The following is a 24924-nucleotide window of genomic DNA, read 5'->3' on the forward strand; positions in this document are numbered from 1 at the left end:
TAATCCATAACCAGACTGGGCCTTAGCCTGGTGGAGCAAGCAGGAAAAATAAGATAATAAGCAGGAACTCTTGATCTTTTATTATGGTGTGCTAGATAAAGAGAGTGTGGGGGTTCAAGGTGGAATACTTTATAGTTAACCCTTACGGTCCCTCTTAATTTGAAATGCATGAGAAGAAGAATTGCAGCCCACCTTACTCTGACTTTTATTTGACCTTATTTTGTCTGCTTCCTATCTAAAGTGTGCCTTGGCCCCTTTTCAAAGACTGCAGGCTGATGTAAGTGGGCCAAGGGACAGCCAAAAAGATGTTAGGCCCAGAGTAAAGGAGGAAGGCCCTCCAAACCCTGCTCGCAAAATTCAGGCGAAATTAAGCATTAATTGCATCTGTTTTTTATATTTTAGAGTCACTTGATCCAAGAATATTTACGTACATGAGTTGTCAATAATATGTGTCACTGTGCTGTTTCAATAGCAAGCATCATTTAGTTTTTCATTAAAGCATTTGACTAAAGCAGTCATTGCATTGATGTAGACCCATCTTAGAAAGATGGTCCACTTTTTCTTTCAGATCCATCAGAGTTCCCACCTTTGTGTAAACTAGACCCCGGCTATAATTTAGACATTTCCTGACCTGTCTATTAAAAATCGCCAGGCACAGTGGCTCATGCCTGTAATCCTAGCTACTAGGGATGCTGAAGCAGGAGGATCACTTGAGCCCAGGAGTGGGAGGCTGCAGTGAGGTGTGATAGCTTGGGCAAAAGAACGGACTCTGTCTCTAAAAATAAAAATTAAAATCTTTCTCAGTGACTCAGTATTCACTCATAGTAGTTTTTACTGAAATTTAGACTAATTCTACCACAGCTCCGATTAATCCACATTTTGACACCTTTGTGCAAATTAGAAAAATGTGACTCCCCCAGGCAAGCACAGCCTAAAAGCAATCAGATAAGATTTCCACCTTCCCTCATCCCTTCCCCCAGGCACCATTGTGCCTAATCCTAAACAGTGCCCTGAAGTCGAGGCAACAGCAGAGAAAGCAGGAGGATCATGTGAATGTAGCCCATCTACCTGCACCTTGCACGGGCGTAGTTTAGTCTTCACTCTGTGTTTGTCCCAACTCAGCTGTCTCTCATTTACAGGCTTCCTGGCTTTTCCAACTGAGTTTTCATCTGATTCTTCAAAACGCTCATCCTTTCACACAAGTTGCACCTATTAGTAAATGGCAACTTAAGTCACCCTAGAGTTAAGTATTCTGAAACAAAGGGAGAGAGAAGTGGTGTAGGTGTGATCACATTAGTATGAGAGAAAGAGAGAGACAGAGAGAGAAGCGGAGAAAAGAAAACAGGATTTAAAGTGCTCTGCTTTGGAAACATAATACTTATGTTGCTCTAATAAGAAAAATGGGGAGATCCATACAAAAATAACGAATTTAAGTATAAAGCAATTTAAAAGGAAATGTTTTGTGACCATTTAGCACTTTATCATTGGATAATCAAGGAAGTTAAACAACCTGAATGAGTTTATACAGTGATTATGTGGGAAAACGGGACCCCAACCCAGGACTTCGAAGCTGGAACCAGTCATTTTTATAAGAGTTAGTCCAAAAAAAGCTGAGGCAGCAAAGTCTACTACGGAATTGATTTTCAGAAACAGGCAATGCTGCTTTGAACTATCATACTTAATGCTGATGATAAGTAAACGCTTCTGAATTGGATGAAACATGGAAAGTTCTCCTCAAAGTTTAAGGATCCAGTTTGAGAGGGCTTGTTAGTATTAATTTACATTGTGAATAAAGAAAAGATTGTTGAGGAAAGAGGATTTTTCTCCATTTTAAAATAACAAACGGCAGCCATTATTTATCTGAAGCCTCCATAAAACAAGACAATCAAGTCATGTAACATTATTTGGAGATGGAAGATAGAATAAATGATTGTGGCATCAGTTTAGAATAATGAATGCCAGACAGAATATCTCACTTGGATCAGCCAAAAACTAGTTGTGAGGCTTTGGGAAAATTCTTTGGGCTTTTCTCTCTTCTAGAATGATCCACATGATCTTTTCAGCGTTAACATTCCATTGTCTTCCATAGTCAAATGATCTTAGCAGCCTTCTCAGCACCCATATGTGATCAGAAATACCAATTATTGGTCTTTGCAGCAAAGTGGTCAAAAAAGAAGACTGCCATCCAAAGGAGAAAATGAAGTTTGTTATCTGATCCCATAAGATGTTTAAGACTTGGGTTTCATTGGCTCTTATTTTAAGAAATCAAGATTAACTTAACAGAGTGGATGTCACCAAAAACAGTTCATGGAAACAGTCAAAAACATAATGGCTTTGGGAAAATGTTCATTTCTAATTTCATAAAAATGAGGATCTAATTTAAAATGAAAAAATGATGTTTGGAAATTGCTATCATTTGAATGTCTGTGTCCCTCCAAAACTCATGTTGAGACTTAATCCCCAATGCAACAGTATTAAGAGGTGGGGCCTTGGGGGAAAAGATTAAGTCATGAGGGCTCTGCACTTGTGAATGTGATCAATGCCCTTAGAAAAGAGGCTTCGGAGAGCTCTTCATCCCTTTTCCCCTTCTGTCATGTGAGGACACAGCATTTGTCCTCTCTGGAGTACACAGCAACAAGGAACCATCTTGGAAGCAGAAAGCGACCACTTAGTAGACACTGAATCCGTCAATGCCTTGGCTGTGAACTTTCCAGCCTCCAGAACTGTGAGAAATTGATTTCTGTTATTCATGAATTACCCATTCTGTGGTATTTGTTACAGCAGCAGAAATAGACTAAGACAGATTGATTTAAAAACTGAGATAGAAGATCCTCTTGTAAAAAAAACTGTTTTGCTCCAAAAGCAATTGCAACAAAAGGAAAAATTGACAAATGGTATCTCATTAAATTAAATAGCTTCTGCACAGCAAAAGAAAGTATCATCAGAGTGAGCAAACAACCTACAGAATGGGAGAAAATTTTTGCAAACTATCCATCTGACAAAGGCCTAATATCCAGAGTCTACAAGAGACTAAACAAATTTACAAGAAAAAAAGAAAAGCCTCATTAAAAAGTAGGCAAAGAATATAAACAGACACTTCTCAAAAGAAGACATTCACATGACCAACAAACAAATGAAAAAAAGCTCAACATCACTTGTCATTAGAGAAATGCAAATCAAAACCACAATGAGATACCATCTCACACCAATCAAAATGGTGATTATTAAAAAATCAAGAATCAGGGCCAGGCACAGTGGCTCACACTTGTAATCCCAGCACTTTGGGAGGCCAAGGCAGATCACCTGAGGGCAGGAGTTCAAGACCAGCCTGACCAACATGGTGAAACCCCGTCTATACTCAAAATACAAAAAGTAGCCAGGCATGGTGGTACATGCCTGTAATCCCAGCTGCTTGGGCGGCTGAGGCAGAAGAATCATTTGAACCCGGGAGGTGGAGTTTGCAGTGAGCTGAGGTCGCACCATTGCACTCCACCCTGGGCAACAAGAGTGAAACTCCGTTTCAAAAAAAAAGTCAAGAAACAATAGATGCTGGTGAGGTTGCAGATAAATAGGAACACTTTTACACTATCGATAGGAGTGTAAATTAGTTCAACTATTGTGGAAGACAGTGTGGTGACTCCTCAAAGATCTACAAGCAGAAGTACCATTTGACCCATTCTGTCATAAAGATACATGCACATGTATGTTCATTGCAGCAGTCTTCACAATAGCAAAGACGTGGAAGCAACCCAAATGCCCATCAATGATAGAATGGATAAAGGAAATGTGGCACATATAAACCATGGAATACTACACAGTCATAAAAAGGAATGAGATCATGTCCTTTGCAGGGAAGTGGACAGAGCTGGAAGCTGTTATCCTCAGCAAACTAATGCAGGAACAGAAAATCTGCACATGTTCTCACTTATAAGTGGGAGGTGAATGATGAGAACACATGGACACAGGGAGGAGAACAACACACACTAGGACCTGCTGGGGGTGGGGCAGGGAGAAGGAGGGCATCAGGAAGAATAGCTAATGGATGCTGGGCTTAATACCCAGATGATGGGTTGATCTGTGCAGCAAACCACCATGTCACACATTTATCCATGTGTGCCATGGTGGGCTGCTATGCAGTTTTTACCTGTATATCCTGCGCATGTATCCCAGAACTTAAAAGTTGAAGAAACATGAAGAAAAAGATAATAAGAGTTGGAGAAAAAAATGTTGTTATAAATAGAAAACAGATTCTTGACCAAAAAAATGGCAAATATCAAAAAGTATGAAGAACAAAATATTCTAAAAGTACTGTGGAATCTGCGAACCCCAGTCAGTGCCACATCCCCAGCCCGTCGCCATGGTCGCCTATAATATTCTAAAAGTACTGTGGAATCTGCGAACCCCAGTCAGTGCCACATCCCCAGCCCGCCGCCATGGTCACCTATAAACTGGTGCTGATCTGGCGCTGCAAGGTTGCGTGGAATCTGGAGAACCGCTTCGGTGGCTGGTACATGCCAACCTGAGCCCGGCAGGCCACGAGGAGACGAAGTGCGGAGGGGGGCAGGCACTGCCAGATGGTGGCTATGAGTTTGACATCTGCTTCACCTCAGTGCAGAAGAAAACGATCCAGACCCTCTAGACAGTGCTAGATGCCATTGATCAGATGTGGCTGCCAGTAGTGAGGACTTGGTGCCTCAAAGAGCGGCACTATGAGGGTCTAACCCGTCTCAATAAAGCAGAAACTGCTGCAAAGCATGGTGACACCCTGTAAAGATCTGGAGGCACTCCTATGATGTCCCATCACCTCCGATGGAGCCCGATCATCCTTTCTACAGCAACATAAGTGAGAATGGCAGGTATGCAGACCTCACAGAAGATCAGCTACCCTCCTGTGATAGTCTGAAGAATGCTATTGCCAGAGCTCTGTCCTTCTGGAATGAAGAAATAGTTCCCCAGATCAAGGAAGGGAAAAGGGTACTGATTGCAGCCCATGGCAACAGCCTCGGAGACATTGTCAAGCATTTGGAGGGTCTCTCTGAAGAGGCTATCATGGAGCTGAACCTGCCGACTGGTATTCCCATTGTCTGTGAATTGGACAAGAGTTTGAATCCCATCAAGCCCATGAAGTTCCTGGGGGATGAAGAGACCATGTGCAAAGTCATGGAAGCTGTGGCTGCCCGGGGTAAGTCCAAGAAGTGAAGGCCAGCGGGCGGGCTGCTGTCCCCAGGAGCACCATCCCTGCCCGTTGCATCCCTCTGCCCCTCCCTCCTGCACCTGTCACACTGACCACATCAGTAGACATCTTGAGTTGTAGCTGCAGATAGGGACCAGTGGCTCCCATTTTCATTTTAGCCATTTTGTCTCCTGCACCCACCCGTTTCACACAATCTAGTCAGAAGAGCACTTCTACGGCACAGGTTCTCAGTCCAAGCTGTGGAAAAGCTCCCCTTATTCAAGAGAGTTTAAAGGTAGTGACTTGGGTTTTTGCAAGTGCTTTGTTTACTAAGGACTTGTGGGGAGGAACCATGCTAAGCCATGACCAATGAGGAGAGGCAAGAGAGACTGTCTGCCCCCTGGAGCCAGTCCTGTGCTCTTCTGCAGTCAGGCTACTGCCTGGCGGCTCTAGTCATTCCAGTGAAAGAGGAATGTAACCTGCATGGTGATGTGACAACTGTTTCCTTTCTGACCCCAGAGGAACTGGCTCTAGAAGGTTGGATCAATCCTGAATTTAGTCAAAGTGTTACATTTACATTTTTAAAAAAAGAAAAAAAAATTATAGTATATATAAATAATACAAAACGATAACCCTTTTGGGGTTTCTCATGGCAGTTGAAATAATCCTACATGTGGTCATCAGAAAATAAGCCATTCCTCATACCAACATGGGATAAGCTCCTTGACCTCTGAGGGGCAAGAGTGCTTCCTACTGTGTGTTTCAGAATCCCTTCCCACCTTGTTTTGTGGCAGTGAAATGCTTCTTGGTCCTGTCCAAGTATGTCTTTCACTGATTTCTGAATCATATTCTAGTTGCTTGGCCCTGCCACATGGGTCCAATGTTCATTTGAGTATAACTGTACTAAATTCTTTTTCTAGATCAGTATAATAAAAGAGTGATGTGCAATAGAAAATAAAAAATTCGACCGGGCTTGGTGACTCACACCTGTAATCCCAGCACTTTGAGAGGCCGAGGTGGGTGGATCACCTGAAGTCAGGAGTTTGAGGCCAGCATGACCAACATGGTGAAACCCCATCTCTACTAAACATACAAAAATTAGCCTGGCATGGTGGCAGGCGCATGTAATCCCAGCTACTTGGGAGGCTGAGGCATGAGAATAGCTTGAACTCAGGAGGTGGAAGTTGCAGTAAGCCAAGATGGTGCCATTGCACTCCAGCCTGGGCTACAGAGCGAGACTCTGTCTCAAAATAAATAAATAAAATAAAGTAAAATAAATAAACAAATAAAGTCATTGCTAACATTTTATAGCATAAACTCATTTTTTGTCCTATGCTCATACATACATGTAAAATCTTGACAAAATTGGAATCATTTTGTAAGTATTATTTAAGTTGATTTTTTTCACTTTTCTTGTGTAATTACCATTCCATATTCTTGAATATTCTTTGAGAAGCTTGAAATCTTAAGTTGTACTCTCTCCTTCTTCTACATTTTTGTTGTTGCTGTTTGAGACGTGGTCTTATTCTGCGACCCAGGTTGGAATGCAGAGGCACAATCATAGCTCACTGCAGCCTCAATCTCCCAGGTTTAAAGGATCCTTTCACTTCAGCCTCCCAAGTAGCTGGGACTACTGGTGACATGCCACCACACTTGGCTAATTTAGTTTTATTTTTGTAGTGATGGGGTCTCCCTACATTGCCCAGGCTGGTCTTGAACTCCTGGGCTCAAGAGATCCTCCCACCTCAGCTTCCCAAAGTGCTGGGATTACAGAGGTCAGCCACTGTGCCCAGACTAAATGTAAAGCCTAGTTTCCCTATTTATAAATGGTTTGGTGTTACTGGGTCAAATGATAAAATACATAGAAGATTAATTTTCAAATAGCCAGATCATTCAGTAATTAGAACATTTATTTCTTCAAGAAAATCAATGAAATAATCATTTCCAATTTTGCTTTCATCTAACAGTTATTTCTAAGTAATTTGGGGTATAACAAATAATAAAACAAGTCCTCTGTGTTGAATGGATTTTGATTTCTGTGATCAACAAAGTAATTGTTGCTGTAGACTGTACACTTGGGTGCCATAAGGCACTCTCTTATCCATGCCATGTAAATATGCAGAGACACCTTTGCGTCAAATAACATAGCCCTTCTAATCAATGTTTTGGCCTCTTTTCTTTTAACTTGGCTTTTCTCACTTGATATATAACAACCTGATTTTAAGTGCTTAATTTTTTTTTCCTGTACCTGTACCCTAAAAATCTAAGACTAATGAAAATGCTCACTCTTGCATTTGATTTGCCAAGCCTGGATCTGCTGTTTACCTGTTAGATGAAGGATTTCATCAGAATTCCACTGTGCTGTGGTGAAAGAGGCTTTATTCTACCAGTGTGGTTAATAAATGCACATTTTCCAGAGCAACTCAGATATCCTGAAGTATTTTCCATGCTTAAATTAATCGATGCATCACAATTTTGATTGATAATTTTCTCTCTGTAGTCCCGATAGCCTTGTAAGCAGGCAGAAGTCCATGTAGCACACTCACAGGAAAACAAGTAAGATCCTTCCTATGAATTTTCTCCTTTAACCACAGTGTTAGCTACCAGGCATTGTGTGGTAGGCATTTTAAATTTATTCTCACAATATAGATAGTATTAGCCCCATTTGATAAATGAGAAAATGAAAATGCAGGGATCTGGAAGCCCTAATTTAAATGCATGCTATCCACAGAGCAGTAACAATTCACATTCACTTGTTTTACTTAGAAGGCTCAATCAGCACTGAAGGAGCAGGCTTTCATTTCTTAGGGTGTCGGGAGAGAATATGGGAGCCTGGAAAGAAGAATACATGGTCCTCATAGACAACTTCCATTCGACTGTACCCATAAATGTATTTCCAATGGAAGTCTTCAATCTCCACCCACACAATGCCTTGGCATCCAAGTGGTGGATATTACCTCAGTGTTTCACGGCAGCTAGACTGAACATCTTCTAACAGTTCTTCCCCTCTTGAAATTCTAGAACCCCTAAATCATCCCACAAATGCACTTGACATCAAGAGGACTGATGCTGGGAAAGCCATCAAAAGCCTGTGCCATTCCAAACACTGGATTGTCTTTGGTGAGTCTCATTACACATCAACTCATGAAGCAAGAGGCAGAGTGTTGCTGAATCTGCAGAACATTATTCAAGTAGGGAAGTCAATGTTACTTCCAACTTTTGATTGTAGTATTTCCAGTTATCATCTCACTTGGTTCCACAATCCAGGATAGCAACCTGTATCCCATCTATTTTGCAAATTCATATACTATGGTCATAAGAGAGAAGATGGAAGAGAATGGACTGTTCTGTTCAAATACATCACACAATCAAAGAGGAACTTGCCAGGACTGGAAGAATAAAATATTATTCTTCATTAAAAGTTCTAGACCAATGATTTCAGAGGTACAACAATTCTCCACGTTCTTTTCTCTAAGCCAGAAAGTAGACAAAAAAAAAAAAAAAACAGAAAAAAAACCTTAAAAAAAACTAAAAAGTTTATATCTCCATTCAAATGGTTTTGCTTTCTCATTAAGAAAACAGTGTTTGAACGTGCTTTCAACTTTATACTTGAACAATAAAATATTTCCAATTATAATACAGCAAAAACCTAACAGTAAGAAAATAAGAAATCATTCTAATCTCTTAAGCAAATATTATCATATGATCATACACATATCGCTCACTCACTTCCCCAACTCACTAACGCTAGAAAAATGATTTTTTTAAAGACAAGAGCCTACAACAACAGGAAGAGTGGATGACAATATTAAAGTAGTAAAACTTTTGGAGCAGGAAAACAGGTGGAAGACTAGTGATTGAATTAACATATCCTAGAAAACTGATTTATAAGCCAAGCCTGGGGGAACCTATGAACCATGTAATATATAATATACATTACATGAGAGACTCTTCAAATGTGCAGGCATGGGTGGTACCAGGTTTTTCTGAGACAAAAGTAAAAGGGACAGGAAATGGCACCGTAAAATAAGAAAAACTTGTTTAAAAATTTGCTTAAGAATAAGTCAGAAAGGACTAGCATCCAGAATCTACAAAAAAAAAAAAAAACTTAAATCAGCAAGAACAAAAAAAAAAATCACATCCAAAAGTGGGCATGAATAGACAGTTCTCAAAAGAAGATATACAAACAGCCAAAAAAACATGAAAAAGTGTTCAACATCACTAATCAGTAAATTAAACCACAATACTCTTGCAAGAATGGCCGTAATTTAAAAGTCAAAAATAATAAATGTTGGCATGAATATGGTGAAAAGGGAGCACTTTTACACTGCTGGTGGGAATGTAAATTGGTACAACGACTATGGAAAACACTAAGGAAATTCCTTAAAGAACTAAAAGTAGAACATCCATTCGATCCTGCTATCCCACTACTGAGTATCTACCCAAAGGAAAATAAGTCATCATACAAAAAAGACACATACACAGACCAGTCTATAGTAGAACAATTCTCAATTACAAAGATGTGGAACCAACCTACATGCCCATTGGCCAACAAGTGGATAAAGAAAATGTGGTATATATATGCCATAGACTACTACTCAGCCTTAAAAAGAAATGAAATAATGTCTTTTGCAGAAACTTGGATGGAACTAGAGGCCATTTATTCTGAGTGAAGTTACTCAGGAATAGAAAACCAGATATCATATGTTCTCACTTATAAGTGGGAACTAAGTTATGAGGATGCAAAGGCATAAGAATGGTATAACAGACTTTGGAGCCTTGAGGGCCCAAGAAAAGATTGGGAGGGAGGCGGGTGAAGGATACAAGACTACATATTGGGTACAACGTACACTCATTGAGTGATGAGTACACTAAAATCTCAGAAATCACTCCTAAAGAATTTATACATGTAACCAAAAACTACCTGCACCCCCAAAACTATTGAAAGTCAAAAATTAGCCCAGGCACAGTGGCTCGTGCCTGTAATCCCAGCGCTTTGGGACGCAAAGACGGGCAGATCACTTGAGGTCAGGAGTTCCAGACCAGCCTGGCCAAAATGATAAAACCCCATCTCTACTAAAAATACAAAAATCAGCAGGGCAGGGTGTTGCCTGCCTGTAATCCTAGCTACTGGGGAGGCTGAGGCAGGAGAATTGCTTAACCAGGGAGATGGAGGTTGCAGTGAGCCAGGATCATGCCACTGCACTCCAGCCTGGGAGACAGAGCAAGACTCCATCTCAAATAATAATAATAATAATAAATTTAAAAAAATAATTTAACATAAAAATAAATTTCTTAGGTTGTTTTACTAAAAAAAAAATAATAACAAGTCAGATCTCTAGATCTCCTCACCAGCTCACGTAGCCAAGAAATGTCCCAACACACACACGCACACAAAAAGGACCCAAGGATCACAACTACATTAGTTTTCTGGCTTATGAGAAAAGAAAAGAAAACTGAGATAAGTGTAGGAATAGTGTTTTAAGGTTCATGCATGGAAATGGCATGCACCTGTTCTATTCCCACTCCGTGACTCACATGAGTATAGCTAGCTGCAAAAGACCACAGGGAAATTTAGTCTCTGGCTGGTCAGCCATATGCCTAACTTCCTTACCATCAAAGAAGGGGAGAATGAATTTTGATCACATTTTGAGAGCAGGACCAAGTGTCTGAGACTCTAAATTCCAACATTTAACACAAGAATATTATTCCCAAAAGGCCAGAATGGACCAGCTGCCTGTTGTTGTTGTTGTTGTTGTTGTTGTTGTTGTTGTTGTTGTTGTTTTGAGACACAGTTTCACTCTGTCGCCCAAGACTGGAGTGCAATGGCATCATCTCGGCTCACTGCAAACTGTGCCTCCCGATTCAAGTGATTCTCCTGCCCCAGCCTCCCAAGTAGCTGGGATTACAGGCACCCACCATCACGCCTGGCTAATTTTTGTACTATTAGTAGAGACAGGGTTTCACCATGTTGGGCAGCCTGGTCTCAAACTCCTTACCTCAAGTGATCCTCTCTCCTTGGCCTCCCAAAGTGCTGGGATTACAGGTGTGAGCCACCGTGCCCGGCCCCAGTTACCCTTTTGTACGTGCAATTCCTCCACAGAGACTAGTGTGACTATAGAGGGTGTCATGTAAAGCTAAGTTGCCCCCATCCCCAGCCACCACAAGATCACCCTGGATGTCACCTTGGAAAGGAGCAGAAGGAAAGGAAGGAAGCCCAAAACACTGTGCATTAGCCCCAAAGAGGCTGAGTTTTCTCCCCAGTTTAAAACAGACAAGACTGTAGTTGCATAAAACGGCATGTAGAAAGTTCAATCTTTCACCACTAACCTTACCACCACTCTGCTCTCCAATAAGTTAAGGCTTCATAAAAACATTCTATGAGGTAGGAAGTAGAAAAGCTGTATTCTCTTTGCATATCTATGGTAAATATGTATTATAACCAATCCCCGTTAGTAGACATTTAGCATGTTTCCAATTCATTGCTGTTTTCAACAATGCTATGATGAATGTCTTGTGTGTATATCTGTGTGCATATTTCAATACATTTGCCAGTTTTTTTTCTTTGCATAACATCCCAGAAATGAAATACTGAATTAAGGAGAATACACTTTTTAAGGTTCTTGATATAATTTACTAAACTTCTACCAGTAAGATCGTGCCAACTTATAATTCCACAGCAGTGTACTGAATAACTAACCTCTTTTCATCCTGAATATTGGAAATCTCTCAAATATTTCACAGTAAATTCTTTGTTAAAAACTAGATAATTTTGTTTTCATTGAGCTGACTAGTAGTGAAATGCTTAGCTCAATATGAATATTAATTCATTTATAATTATGTAATAAGAAGTTCTATGAGAGGCACAATAGAAAAGATACTGAACTGAGATGCAGAAGTACTACCCTCAATAGCTTCTTCTGGCAGTAGACTGTTCTGTAATATTGATAAATCAAAACAAAAATAGGGGATGGAATTAAATTTATTAATTTCTTGTCCCACAAGGTAGCAGAAACCTTAATGATAGTGCAATTTATAATTTTTGCTTGAACCAAAAACCCTACCCTGAAGACTTAGCCATGCATGATTGAAACAGACAACTCAAAGCAGAAGAAATATCTCATTTTCTACTGTCACCAAATAATCCCACTAGAAACCACATTATTAATGATTCCCCTATGCAAGATAGCAACTGCTGGCTTAAATTCAGATGGATGGCTGTAGCTAATGTAAAATTTTCAGCATCATTTCACTTAAATTCAAAATTCAAATTCAACAAACATTTATCGTGCCAGGAGCCATTCCATGTGAATATGAAACAATGGCCCTGTCCTGAAGAAGCAGACAACATAGTTAAGCCATTTTCTCACAGTAGGTTTTTCAACATAGAATAGTTTCTACTTAAAATAATAAAGCAGAATACTGGGACCAAGAAATACTAAAATTACAAAATTTCCAAGCCATCTCAAAACTGAAGCTCACTTTTTAAAGTTACTTGCACATTTTTCTTAATATTTAATATATTTGCATATATTATAAAGAAATATTTTAATAGATTTGAATTGTGTGTGTTGTATGTGTATGCGTATATAGATGCATATATAAAATGTATATAAAATCTTATCGGTAACCTGTACTAATTTCAGTGTTAAAATTAACTACATATTTAATAATGCTTGAGTCTAAATTAACAGAGAAATATGATTGACATCAGAACAGCAACATGTTATAAAATATAATTACTTAATTTTAAAAATTAACTTCATATAATTAACTAATACACCAATAATTAAGAAATACGTAATTAAATTATAGTCCCTACCACTTAGTCATTTAATCATAAAAGCAAAACATATTTTTATAAACAAAATAAATCTGAAATCTATTAATTAAATGTGTGGTTGGAGCTAAGAATAAACATTAAGAATAAAAATTATCTATTTCCACAATCTCTGTAATTAGAAAACAAGTTTTATGATGAAGTGCATAATTATTATACTGGTATAGACTAGTTGGTGTGGCTCAGTTCCTTAGTTTGAATACTAGCTCTGCCACTTGGCAGCTATGATGTGCAACTTAACCTCTCTAAGTCTATTTCTCCATCAGTAAAATGAGGATAATCGCAGTGCCACTTCAGGGAGCTGTTGTCAGAATTAAATAAGATAATTCATGGATAGTGCTTGCTATAACCCTGACACCTGGAAAATCCTAGGCCCCATTATTATCTAGCCAGTTTGGAAAATGGTCTGCTTCATACACAATTTGGTATTACATCAGAATTCTGTGATACCATTTATACAACCAACCAGGTTCATCTTTTTGATCGGTAGGGAAAATATAAGAGGGGAAACTGGAATATACTATTATTTTGGTAAAAGTCCTAAAGAGTCTTCTTCTCTGATGAATTACCCCTTTCTGTTTAAAGAAAACCAAGATATTACTACTGAAAGTTTGTCAGTTTCATTTGCAAACTGCTTGAACAAACTAATTTTGATAACTATGGGATCATGCTTCCAGAAAACAGCATACATATGGGTTTTTTGAGGAGAGACAACAACGACACACACTCTGGCTAATGTAAAGTGAATAAAATCTCTTGGGAAAATATTATAAACCCAGGTTACTTTCAGAAGGGCTGGAGAACCAGGTTTGAAACCAGGCAGGAACAGCGACAGCTCCACAGAGTGGATGTCGGCCCAGGAGGACCATCCTCATTGCAGGAATCACCTGGTTTGAGCCAGTCACTGGGGAGAATGAGGTCTTACCCCATTCTCCATGTTTGCAAGGCTCATCTTATACATTGGTCTGTACCAGGACAGAGAAAAGAAAGATTTGTCCCATAGAATCTCTCTGGTGGGAGGGAAATACCTGAACACCAGTCCCAGAACACTGTGCAGGTGGGATCTTTGAGACGTGTAAATGGATTCTGAACAGGCTCAGACCATGGGGTTTTCACAGTCAAATACACGAAGAATCTACAAAACTTTGTGAAGCTTAAATAAAATTCCACTAATGTTACTGGAAAGATCACGGGTGTAAGCTCCCATTTGGGGAGCTTTAGAAATCACAATACTTTGAAGGATTCTCATTTGAGGAAGGTACCTAAACCCAGAAGATGATTATAAACTAGCAGAGTTGTGACATTTTGGGGATTAAATAAAACCATGCCTATGAAATGCCTTCATAAAATACAGCACACCATGTGAATGTAAAGTGATATCAGTATCAGTAGACGTCTGTTAGAAAAGTAGACACCACATTTACATACAATCAGTTGGAGATAAGACATTCTTTCCCCCCAACCATTGTTTCTCCATATACCAGCTCTCTTCCCTTTTGACAGTATCTTGTTTTAATCACAGCAAAGGTAGAATTTTAAGAACGTCATTCAAGAATACGTACCCTCAGGGTATGCTAAATACACACACATACACACATCTCATATTTTAAAGCTATTCATAAAGTAGTTCTCTTCCAGGCTGAATTAGCAATGTTCAGATACTGCAAAGAAAGAACCTAAGAAGGGGAAATGCTTTCTAATGAGGCTGTCTCTGAAGCAGCAATCAAATAGGAATTCAGGGAATGTTCTGACATTAGTATTAAGAGGACTAGTTTGTTTGCATCTGCTAAATTTACAGTGCTTAAGTTTTCAATGCTGAGATTGTCATATTTCCAGGAAATGTTTTATTCACTGTTTCCTTTGTCTGAGAAATGAAGCTATCACTGAAATATTTCCAAGGAAATCCCAGTAGAGATCTTTATAGAGAGAGAGGTAAATTCATAGATGGAATCAATCAGCTCTGAGTCTTTGTACCTGTTAGAAAGACAAATAATATTCCAATGATACTGAAGTTAACAGATCTGGGTTTCAGAGGTAAAAGTCACAGAGTAATGAAATGCTTAATAGTGGAAAAGAAAATCAAGGAAATTTTATGCAAGAAAGCAAGTTAAACCATATCTTTTGGAAGAAAAATTACAAATCTATGTATTTTGCTAACTATTAAGAAGTCCAAATGAGGCTGGGTTCAGAGGCTCACACCTGTTATCCCAACAATTTGGGAGGAGGCCAAGGGATGATTGCTTGAGGTCTTGAGTTCAAGACCAACCTGCTCAACATAGCAACACCTGGTCTCTACAAAAAAATTATAACGCTAACTAGGCATGGAGGTGTGCACTTGTAGTCCCAGATATTCAGGAGATGGGAGCAGGAGGACTGCTTGAGCCCAGGAGTTGGAAGCTGCAGTGAGCCATGACCACAACATTGCTCTCTAGTCTAGGCAACAGAGTGAGACTCAATTTCGAAAACAATAAAACAAAACAAAAGCAGAAAAATTCAGGCTGGGCGCAGTGGTTCACGCCTGTAATCCCAGTACTTTAGAAAGCTGAGGCAGACAGATCCCCTGAGGTCAGGAGTTCGAGACCTGCCTGGCCAACATTGCGAAACCCATTCTCTAATAAAAATACAAAAATTAGCTGGGTGTGGTGGCATGTGCCTGTAGTCCCAGCTACTCGGGAGGCTGAGGCGGGAGAATCATTTGAACCCAGGAGGCAGAGGTTGCCGCAAGCTGACATGGCGCCACTGCACTCCAGCTTGGGCAATGCCTGGGGAATGCACCTGGCCAAATTCTGTAATTTTATACTAAGTCTTGAAATCAGGTAGTGTGAATTCTCCAACTATATTCTTCTTTTACAAAATGTTCTTGGCTATTCTAGGTTCTTTGCATTTTCATATACATTTTAGAATCAGCACGTCAATTTCTTAAAAACAAACAAAATGTCTGGAGTAGAGCTACAGTCTAGTTCTGGACTTTTCCATGAGGGAGAAATAAAATGTCTTGTTTAAGGCCACTTGCATTATAGATATTTTTTACTGAAGACCAAACCTAATCCTAACTGATGCAAGCTTTGTTTCACTCTGCTGAGCCCTCGACCAATCATTGTAGCCAGTAATGTATGACGCAGGTAGCTCCACCAGAGACACAAGAACTGATTGTGAAAAAGAGATGGCTCCCCAGGAAAATCAGGGCTAGAGCTAGAAGAAATTGAAAGGATACTGGGTAAGTAAAGCATATACTTACCACTCTGCCAACATGGCCTGAAAACTAAACAAACTGGAGGTTACAACTGCCTTGATTACTATCCTTTTCTTAAAAGAGTCATTCAATTTACAATGTGCTTTCTAGCTATCAAGTTGCTTATCGACTTTGAAATACAAACAATGGCACCCAGAGTGAAATATGCGAAAGAGACACAGCTATAGAGTGATCCTAGAGATCCCCAAAAATCCTAGATCATGGTCTGCTGAAGAATGCGGCCAACTCAGCTATTCGGAAGCAATCTTGCTTTTTTTTTTCTTTTGCAACCGAGTTTCGCTCTTTCACCCAGGCTGGAGTGCAGTGGTGCCACCTCGGCTCACTGCAAACTCTGCCATCCTGTTCCAAGTGATTCTCTTGCCTCAGCCTCCCAAGTAGCTGGGATTACAGGTGCCCACCACCATGCCCAGCTAATTTTTGTATTTTTTAGTAGAGACGGGGTTTCACCAGGTTGGCCAGGCTGGTCTCAAACTCCTGGCCTCGTGATCTGCCTACCTTGGTCTCCCAAAGTGCTGGGATTACAGGCATGAGCCACTGTGCCCAGTCTACCAATCTTACTTTTTGAGGATGACTTTTCCACCTGAGGAAGACTCAAAAGGTACTGTTTCTTTGCATGCTTTTTTTTTTTTTTTCTAAATGTAAACTAGTCGAACAACAAGGTCAAACAGAATTAGGCAGAGACACATTTTTGAATTGAGATGAGATTGGGAGGTCACTAGTGAAAGCTTAATTAATTATTTTTTTTCTTTTTTGAGACTGGGTCTCACTTTGTCCCCCAGACTGAGATGCAGTGGTGCGATCACGGCTCACTGCAGCCTTGACGTCTTGGGTTCAAGGGATCCTCCCACTTCAGTCTCCCCAGTAGCTGGTACTATAGACATGTGCCACCATGCCCAGCTAATTTGTTTTTAATTTTTTGCAGAGACAGGATCTCCCTGTGCTGCCCAGGCTTGTCTCAAACTCCAGTGCTCAAGCAATCCTCCCGCCTCAGCCTCCCAAAGTGCTGGGATTACAGGCATGAACCACCATGCCTGGCAGTGTGGAAGCTTAATTTCAAAAGCAAGTGCTGGGGACGGGCCTGGTAATTCAGGCCTGCAATCTCAGCAATTTGGGAGGCCCAAGCAGGAGGATTGCTTAAGCCCGGAGTTTGAGACCAGCCTGAATAACATAGGGAGATCCTGTTCCTACAAAAAATAAATCAAATTAGCTGGGCATCGTGACACGTGCTTATAGTCTCAGCTACTAGGGATGCTGAAGTGGGAGAATCGTTTGAGCCTGGGAGTTCAAAGCTGTTGTGAGCGGTGATTGTGCCACTGCACTCCAGGCTGGGCAACAGAGTGAAACCCTGTCTCAAAAAAAAAGCAAGTACTGTTGGGATGGCTTATGCCAAATGTTTTCTGAAAACTCAGATAAAGTTATGAAACATAGATGTGGCAGATCTACAAACCCCAGGGCAAAACTCAGGCCAGTCTCCCTATTAATGCCTGGTGACATCATATAAGCACTGAAATTGGAATGTGATGTTGAAAGATGACTCAAGTGATCCAATTGGCAGAAGATCTAAATTCCTTGGAAATGCCTTCAGCCTTGGTTCACTTCTGCCCTGAGCTGGTTGGCTGATCTTCACAGTGCACAGCTATGGGATGAGAAAATCGGCTCTATGCTGCAAATCACAGGGCTGCTTCAGAAGCTCCTTGGCTACATCTCAGATGGACCCTTGGCTCTGGTGTTCTGAGCATGACTTTCTGTTCTTTGGCCTTTGCCCATCTATGATTCCACCAAATCACAGTCCAACTAGTAATCTTCCAGAGTGTTAAAGCTGAAACAGACCTTAGAGATCAGTAGAATACCAGTCCCCTTGTTTTCAGATGAGAAAACTTCTATACTAGGCTCTCTGGGAGTATTTCTAAGTGCAAGATACTTCTCTTGCCCTTGAGCAAGAAATGTTCTTGTTTTGTTTGTCTTGTTTTCTACCATGGCTGTTTTTGTTTCTTCTTCTGAAATTACCTATCCTAAAATCCTCTGTATATTTGGGATTTTGTTGTTGAGACAGAATCCTGCTCTGTTGCCCAGGCTGGAGTGTGATGGCACAATCTTGGCTCACTGCAACTTCCTCCTCTGCCTCCAGGGTTCAAGTGATTCTCCCGCCTCAGCCTCCCAAGTAGCTGGGACTACAAACGTGAGCCACCATGCCTAGCTAATTTTTGTAATTTTTAGTAGATACGGGGTTTCACCATGTTGGCCAGGCCTGTCTTGAACTCCTGGCCTTAAATGACCTGCCTGCCTCAGCCTCCCAAAGTACTGGGATTACAGGGATTACAGGCGTGAGCCACCGCACCTGGCCTTCCTCTGTATATTTCAACCAGCTGAATATATTGAACCTTAAAACAAATGAAATTGGAAAATCAGTGAAGGACTTCAAGTGTTACACTGTGTAAAGGACATGATCTTATATTTGATATAAAGCAATTAATCTGAAAAATTTTCATCAATCTGAAGGTACTATTTTAAATAAGAACCTATCAGTCTACAGTGCTAGGGCACATAGCAAACAAATTGAATTAAATAGGCAAGAAGCCTGACTTCAGATTGACAATACCATGCAGGTTGCTTTAGGTCAACGGAAATGAATGTTCTTAGTAAGTATCATCTGCATTTTCTCCATTGCCCTCAGATGCAGATAGATTCATGAGCACCAACGTACCCATCTCAGGTAGCCACAAGTCCAAGAGGGCATCCTAAAGACCAGATCAGGATGCATTTGAGAAACAAGATAGCTTCATCCTCTTTTACTCCCCCTCTCCCCTCACATGGCCCATATCAACAAAGGTGTAGCATGGTGCCTTAGAAACTGCTCTTTATAAGCTCAGAGTCAAGTTCATGACTACTCACAAGAGAATATGACTTTATGGAATGCCATTTTGTATTCTATCTTCTTGATTTATTTTATTTGTTCCTAATTTTTTAATTTAGCAATATGATTTGCATTTTTGTTAATCACTTTGAATTCTTTATTCAGGAAGGTATGATTTATATTATGTGTTATACCAATATAATTAATGTCTGTGCATTAATTATATACAATTTAGGAGTATGACAAAAGAGAATAGGCTTTAGAATCATACTGCCCTGCTTTAGATATCTGTCCTGCTGCTCAGTACCTATGTGACCTAGGACAAGCTATTCACCTCTCTGAGGTTGAGTTTCTTCACTTGTGAAGTAAGGATGAGAATGCGTCTACCTTGGAAAAGGTCACTGGGACTGAAGGTAGTATAGGTGAAATACTTTGTACATTGCCTACCATCAAGTAGTTACCCATGTATCATTAGCTGTCCTTATTTGTGAAGTTGCTCATCTGCAACGTATTTAGGGGTGATTCTATCTTCTAAATAGGATTGAGCATTTCCTGCCAAGTCAACAAGGCTGAATCTAGCAGTATCAACACTCCACTATTTCCCTGTCTCGATGCAAAAGTGTAAGCTGTGACCATTTCTACAATGTCATATTGACACTGGAAGAGAGGGAAATAGGAAGAGCAAAGAGGAGAGGAGTCAGAAAGACCCCCTGAATTAATCTTCATGTGAGTAGCCAACAAATGCCAAGTCAGCGGAGGCTCCTCACTTGCATGCTCACTGGCCAGGGTCAGTCTCAGCATCCATTGGAAACTTGTAAAAAGTGTCAATCAGAACCTCTACTGTGGACCCCAGGAACCTATGATGGAACAAGCTCTCTGCACGATTCTTGAGAAGCACCGCTGGAAAACAGCAATGTTGGAGGATACCTTTAGCTGTCAGCCAGCCCAAACAGAAGGAGCCAGTAACATCCAGGTTGGATTCAGGCCCCAGGACTATTTATTTGGAATTGCAAAATGAGTTTTTCAATGGCCACTTTCATATTTTGGAAAATTGAGTTTTCAGGTTATCTTGCAAAATGCGAAATGATGGCAACACTGAATCTGCATTTTCACAGGATTACATTTAACAAGAGTTAAATCACAGTGCACTTCTTTAGAACCAGAACTTTCTAGTTTGTCATAGTCCCCACCAGTCCCTCTTATTTTACATCTGCTCCACAATGCCCATCTCTAGTCCCAGCAAGCCCCCTATGAGCATTTGGTTTGGCCACTCCTGATCTAGTTCAACCTCTCCAACCCCCATTTAGGAAAGTACACTTAGGGTCAGAGAGTTTAAGCAAATTCAGTTAGCAAGTTAAGAACCAAATAATGTATTACAGAAATCGTAGCTATTATTGCCACAACATTTGTAAAAAGAAAAATAATTTGGACCGGAATGCTAATTTTGTGATACCTTCTATACTATAGTTCTGCATCCTTATCCCTTGTCACTAACCTTGATGTTCATTTTCATTCCTCCACGACAGAAAGTTATTTGAATAAAGGAGGCACAGTGAGATTTGCTGAGTTTCACAGGGGCCAATCAAAAACACAAGCAAACAATTTTGCTCTCACAGTGACTGGATCTTATCTTAGCATTACATAGTCAAGGTGTCTCATTTCTAACAAATACCAGAAATTACACTTGTAAATGGCATGTACGTGTCTGCAAAAGAAGACATTTCTCAGGTATCCATAATGTAGATATTTAAAAGTTTCCCAGGTGATTCCATTTTATACCACCAGGTTTGGAAAACAATGATTTGGTCAACTGTGACATAATCCAATTATCCTCCCTGCCACCCTGACAGATGGCATGATCATTTTAAAAAATGTTTTCAAGCTGGTTGAATTGTAAGTACTTCCTTTTATTGAGCTAAAATCTACTGCCTGCAATATCTGTCTTCTACCTACTTCCCTTAGAAATCCATTGCATTTTGCCTGTCCTGATCCAATTGTCTCTCAACTGTTCTATAAGTGATTTGGTTGCTGCACTGAGATCCACTGTGGTCACCAACCTCAAGAGATAATAATGAGATTCATCCTCTATGGAAACGTTGTTCTCCAACAGGCATAGCATTAGGGATTTTGGATCCCTTCTGTCATGTTCTCAACAAGCTAGAGAAGTGGATTTTATTACCCATTCTTTAACTGCCAAAGCCAGAACTGGGACTGAGGCAATTACGCTAGTAAAGCTATGTTGGCCTGGCATCATTTGGTGGCTGGATCTGGGCACTACATTTTTTTAAAAATTTTATTTTTAATTTTTGTGGGTACATCACAAGTATATATATTTGTGGGGTACATGAGATGTTTTGATACAGGCGTGCAATGCAAAATAATCACTTCGTGGAGAATGGGGTATCCACGCCCTCAAGCATTCATCCTTTGTGTTACAAACAATCCAATTACACTGTTTTAGTTATTTTAAAATGTACAATGAAATTATTGTTGACTATAGTTACCCAGTTGTGGGGTCAAATAGTATGTCTTATCCATGCTTTCTATTTTTTTGATACCCATGAACCATTCCCACCTCCTCTCAGCTTCCCACTACCCTTTCCACCCTCTGTTAACTATCCTTCTACTCTCTATGTTCATGAGTTCAACTGTTTTGATTTTTAGATCCCACAAATACGTGAGAACATTCGATGTTGGTCTTTCTGTGTTTGGCTTATTCACTTAACATAGTGATCTCCACTTCCATCAATGTCATTGCAAATGACACGATCTCATTCCTTTTTATGGCTGAATAGTACTCCACTGTGTATATGTACCACATTTTCTTTATCCATTCATCTGTTGATGGACACTTAGGTTGCTTCCAAATTGTGGCTATTGTGAATAGTGCTGCAACAATGGGCATCACATTTTTTTTAAAGTGGAAGCTTCCTGGTCTAAAATACTATCTTTCCAGGTTAAGGCTAATAAACAAGTCTTAGCATAATTTGTTTTAGACCTAACCTCACATCGAACCAGCTGGAAGGGGAACTTTGCAAGCTGTCTGCAACGGCTTGCTGAGGACCGGGGTTTGATCCATCATATGCACCCACCTGTAAGTGTGGGGTGCCAGGAGATGAGTTTCTAGGCCCTTAAACATGAGACAAGAGCCCTGGCAGAATCAGGGAAGAATAACTAAGTATTCATTCGTGAGAAGCCTTCATGCGGGGCTGGATGGCAGACACTAAACGTGAGTTTTAACTGGTAAAGGATGCACTGTATACGGAATGTGAAGAAAAAAGGAGACGGTTGGAGGGAAACAAGCCTAGGATTTGTTTGCTTTGATTTTGGTTTATTTTGGTTTTTGCCAGGCCCTGTTCCGTTTTTCTCCACCACTGTCTATTTAAAAATAATAAGCAAATAAATAAATAATTTTAAAAGGAGCAGTAATCTCTAATTCCAATGAATGCTCCCCCAAATAAATTATAACAACTACAGAGTGGTCTAGAGTGCTCAACTAATGTTCATCGTCTTTTAACATGTAATCATCTACAGGGAGAGGAGACGTCATAAAACCTTATGCACTCCCCTGCTTGGGGTTTTGTGCCTCTTTGTCACTATAGCGATTAATTTCAGAAACTTCACAAATTTTTCGTAGGATTTTATGTTATGGTACACACCTTTTGGGACAACGATTTTTACTGAAAATGCATTTGTAAGAGGTGACTTTTATACTGTTTAGAGGATGGATTCAAGTGTGTTGAACATATTCTATCCCAGATACTGTTTTAAATTCTACCAAACAGCTATTTTATATAATGCTCAAATGAAAATTGAACGTGAAGTTCAATTTATGTTTTTATTTTTAAGTAGCTGATATGAATTGATTTTTTAATTGAAAGTTATATGATTTGATGATTCAGCCTCAATAACAAAAACAAAGTCAGTTTGCAACCATTTGATTTATTTCATGTTTTGTCACCCCGCCATTATTAAATTAGTTCACCTTTTAATAAAAATAATTTCTAATGTTGAGAAAATACAAGTAAGTAGAGAAAAGCTTTATTAAGATCCTCAGTATTAAAACTAAATCCTTTTTTCTCATTAAAGGAGATACAGTCAATTTAATTAATGCACATTAATCCCTAGTTGACATTAAATTCATCTAAAAATCTACACTCATATAGATTATTAACACCAAGGCATAAAAAATGTTTAAAATGATTAATATATAGATGAAACACATTTCTAGAGGTTCAAGTGATTATAATTTAAAATGTTCTATAAATGAACTAATCATTTGAGACAACTTCTTCAGTTTATCAAACACTTTTGATTCAAGGGGGACAAAAGACCAGAAAAGTATCTCTCCTAAGGAAAAAAAAAAAAGGACAGAAAATTTTACTAGGATGTTGATTTAGAGTTGATATTTATCTCTAAATTAACTTAAAATCATCGTAGTTGAGCCCAAAATTATCTTTACACTTACATCATTTAAATTCTTATTTTTATGAAAGAAGGCTGTATTTTGTGTAACCTTCAGATGTTTTCACCTTTACTTTTTCTAGAAAAGGAGAATTATTATATGCCAATAAAGAATTCACCCCCAGCATTTTAAAAAAATGATTCTAGATCGTAAAGCTGTTTTGTTTTAAAATATCTTTCTGTATGAACTTATTTTAACTGGACTTTAAAAACATTCTGACCTCTAATTGTAAGTATATTCCAAGTGGCATATTTTGCATTCTGGTTTTATCAATCTGTTTTCAGGCTATAGGTTACTTTACAAAGAATGTCATCATGTATTTTAACACTAATTTCAAATAAAGACCTCATCGCAAGTCCAGGCCAATCGGGCTTATAAAAGTTTAACTTCTATTCATGAGCTCTTTTACATAGGGCTCAAATCTTCCAGCAGAGCAAGACAAGCCAAACAAAATAACTGTCTTTCCAATGTACGTTGACTTAAAGAACCTACCTTTCACATTAAATAACAACAACAAGTAGACTTGTATTTTATCCAGCTTTTCAATTTCATGATAAGCTCTAGAGCTAATTAATTTAATAGACTACAAGATGCCAATTTTCTTTATTTACCTTTTTTGTCTTGATAAATATTAGTGTGCTTGAATGGACACCTCTATTTTCCTTGGAGTTTTAAAGCTTCCTTTCATGTGTGTGAAAAATGGCTAAATATGTCAGGGTTTATCAAACAGAGCCTTGCTTTTTTGGCTGGTCCCTTTCGCCTTATCTAGCAAACACATTACCCTCTCCATCAAAATGTGGCAGAGCAAACACTGCAGTGGGCCCGCACACATAACTAGAGCTACCTTTAAACAGCCTCTAGACTCTTTAAACCCAGCTAGAAAGCTGATTAGGTCCCAGATCTTTGGGCGTTATCTTATTTTTGATAGCTGTGCTATGAAAAGGCAATGAAGAAAAGCTGTCTAATAGGGAGGCATGTTAAAGTGTCTGCTTACTTTAGTGCTGTGTTTAAAAGGAAGAAAAAAAGAGAACTGTGTAAACTAGTTTAACTATTTGCTAAATCTCAAAAGGAACAATGTTTTTAAAAATTTTATATGGGACTTAAAGGAGAACCATATTTTCTTAAATTTCAGCCTTCACATACAGAAAGCAACAGATCACCATGGTTTATTTTCCTTTCCAAAAATATTCTAATATCTTTGTTTAGTGTCTTTTGTGCAAATCTGAAGAGATTATTAGTCCAAATAGGAGAAAGTCAAAGATTTACTTCAGGCCCACGGAGCAACCATGAAAAGACACAATAGGAAGTTATGCGTATTTCACTAAAGTTACCTTTATCT

At 39.3% G+C, this 24924-nt stretch overlaps 1 pseudogene; it reads left to right on the forward strand.

The window, feature by feature from the left end:
* Positions 1-4433: 4433 nt before the first annotated feature.
* LOC105479382 (phosphoglycerate mutase 1-like) lies at positions 4434-5199 on the forward strand (annotated as a pseudogene).
* Positions 5200-24924: the final 19725 nt, after the last annotated feature.

The sequence above is a fragment of the Macaca nemestrina genome, chromosome 7 (assembly GCF_043159975.1).
Source record: "Macaca nemestrina isolate mMacNem1 chromosome 7, mMacNem.hap1, whole genome shotgun sequence".
Lineage (NCBI taxonomy): Eukaryota > Metazoa > Chordata > Mammalia > Primates > Cercopithecidae > Macaca > Macaca nemestrina.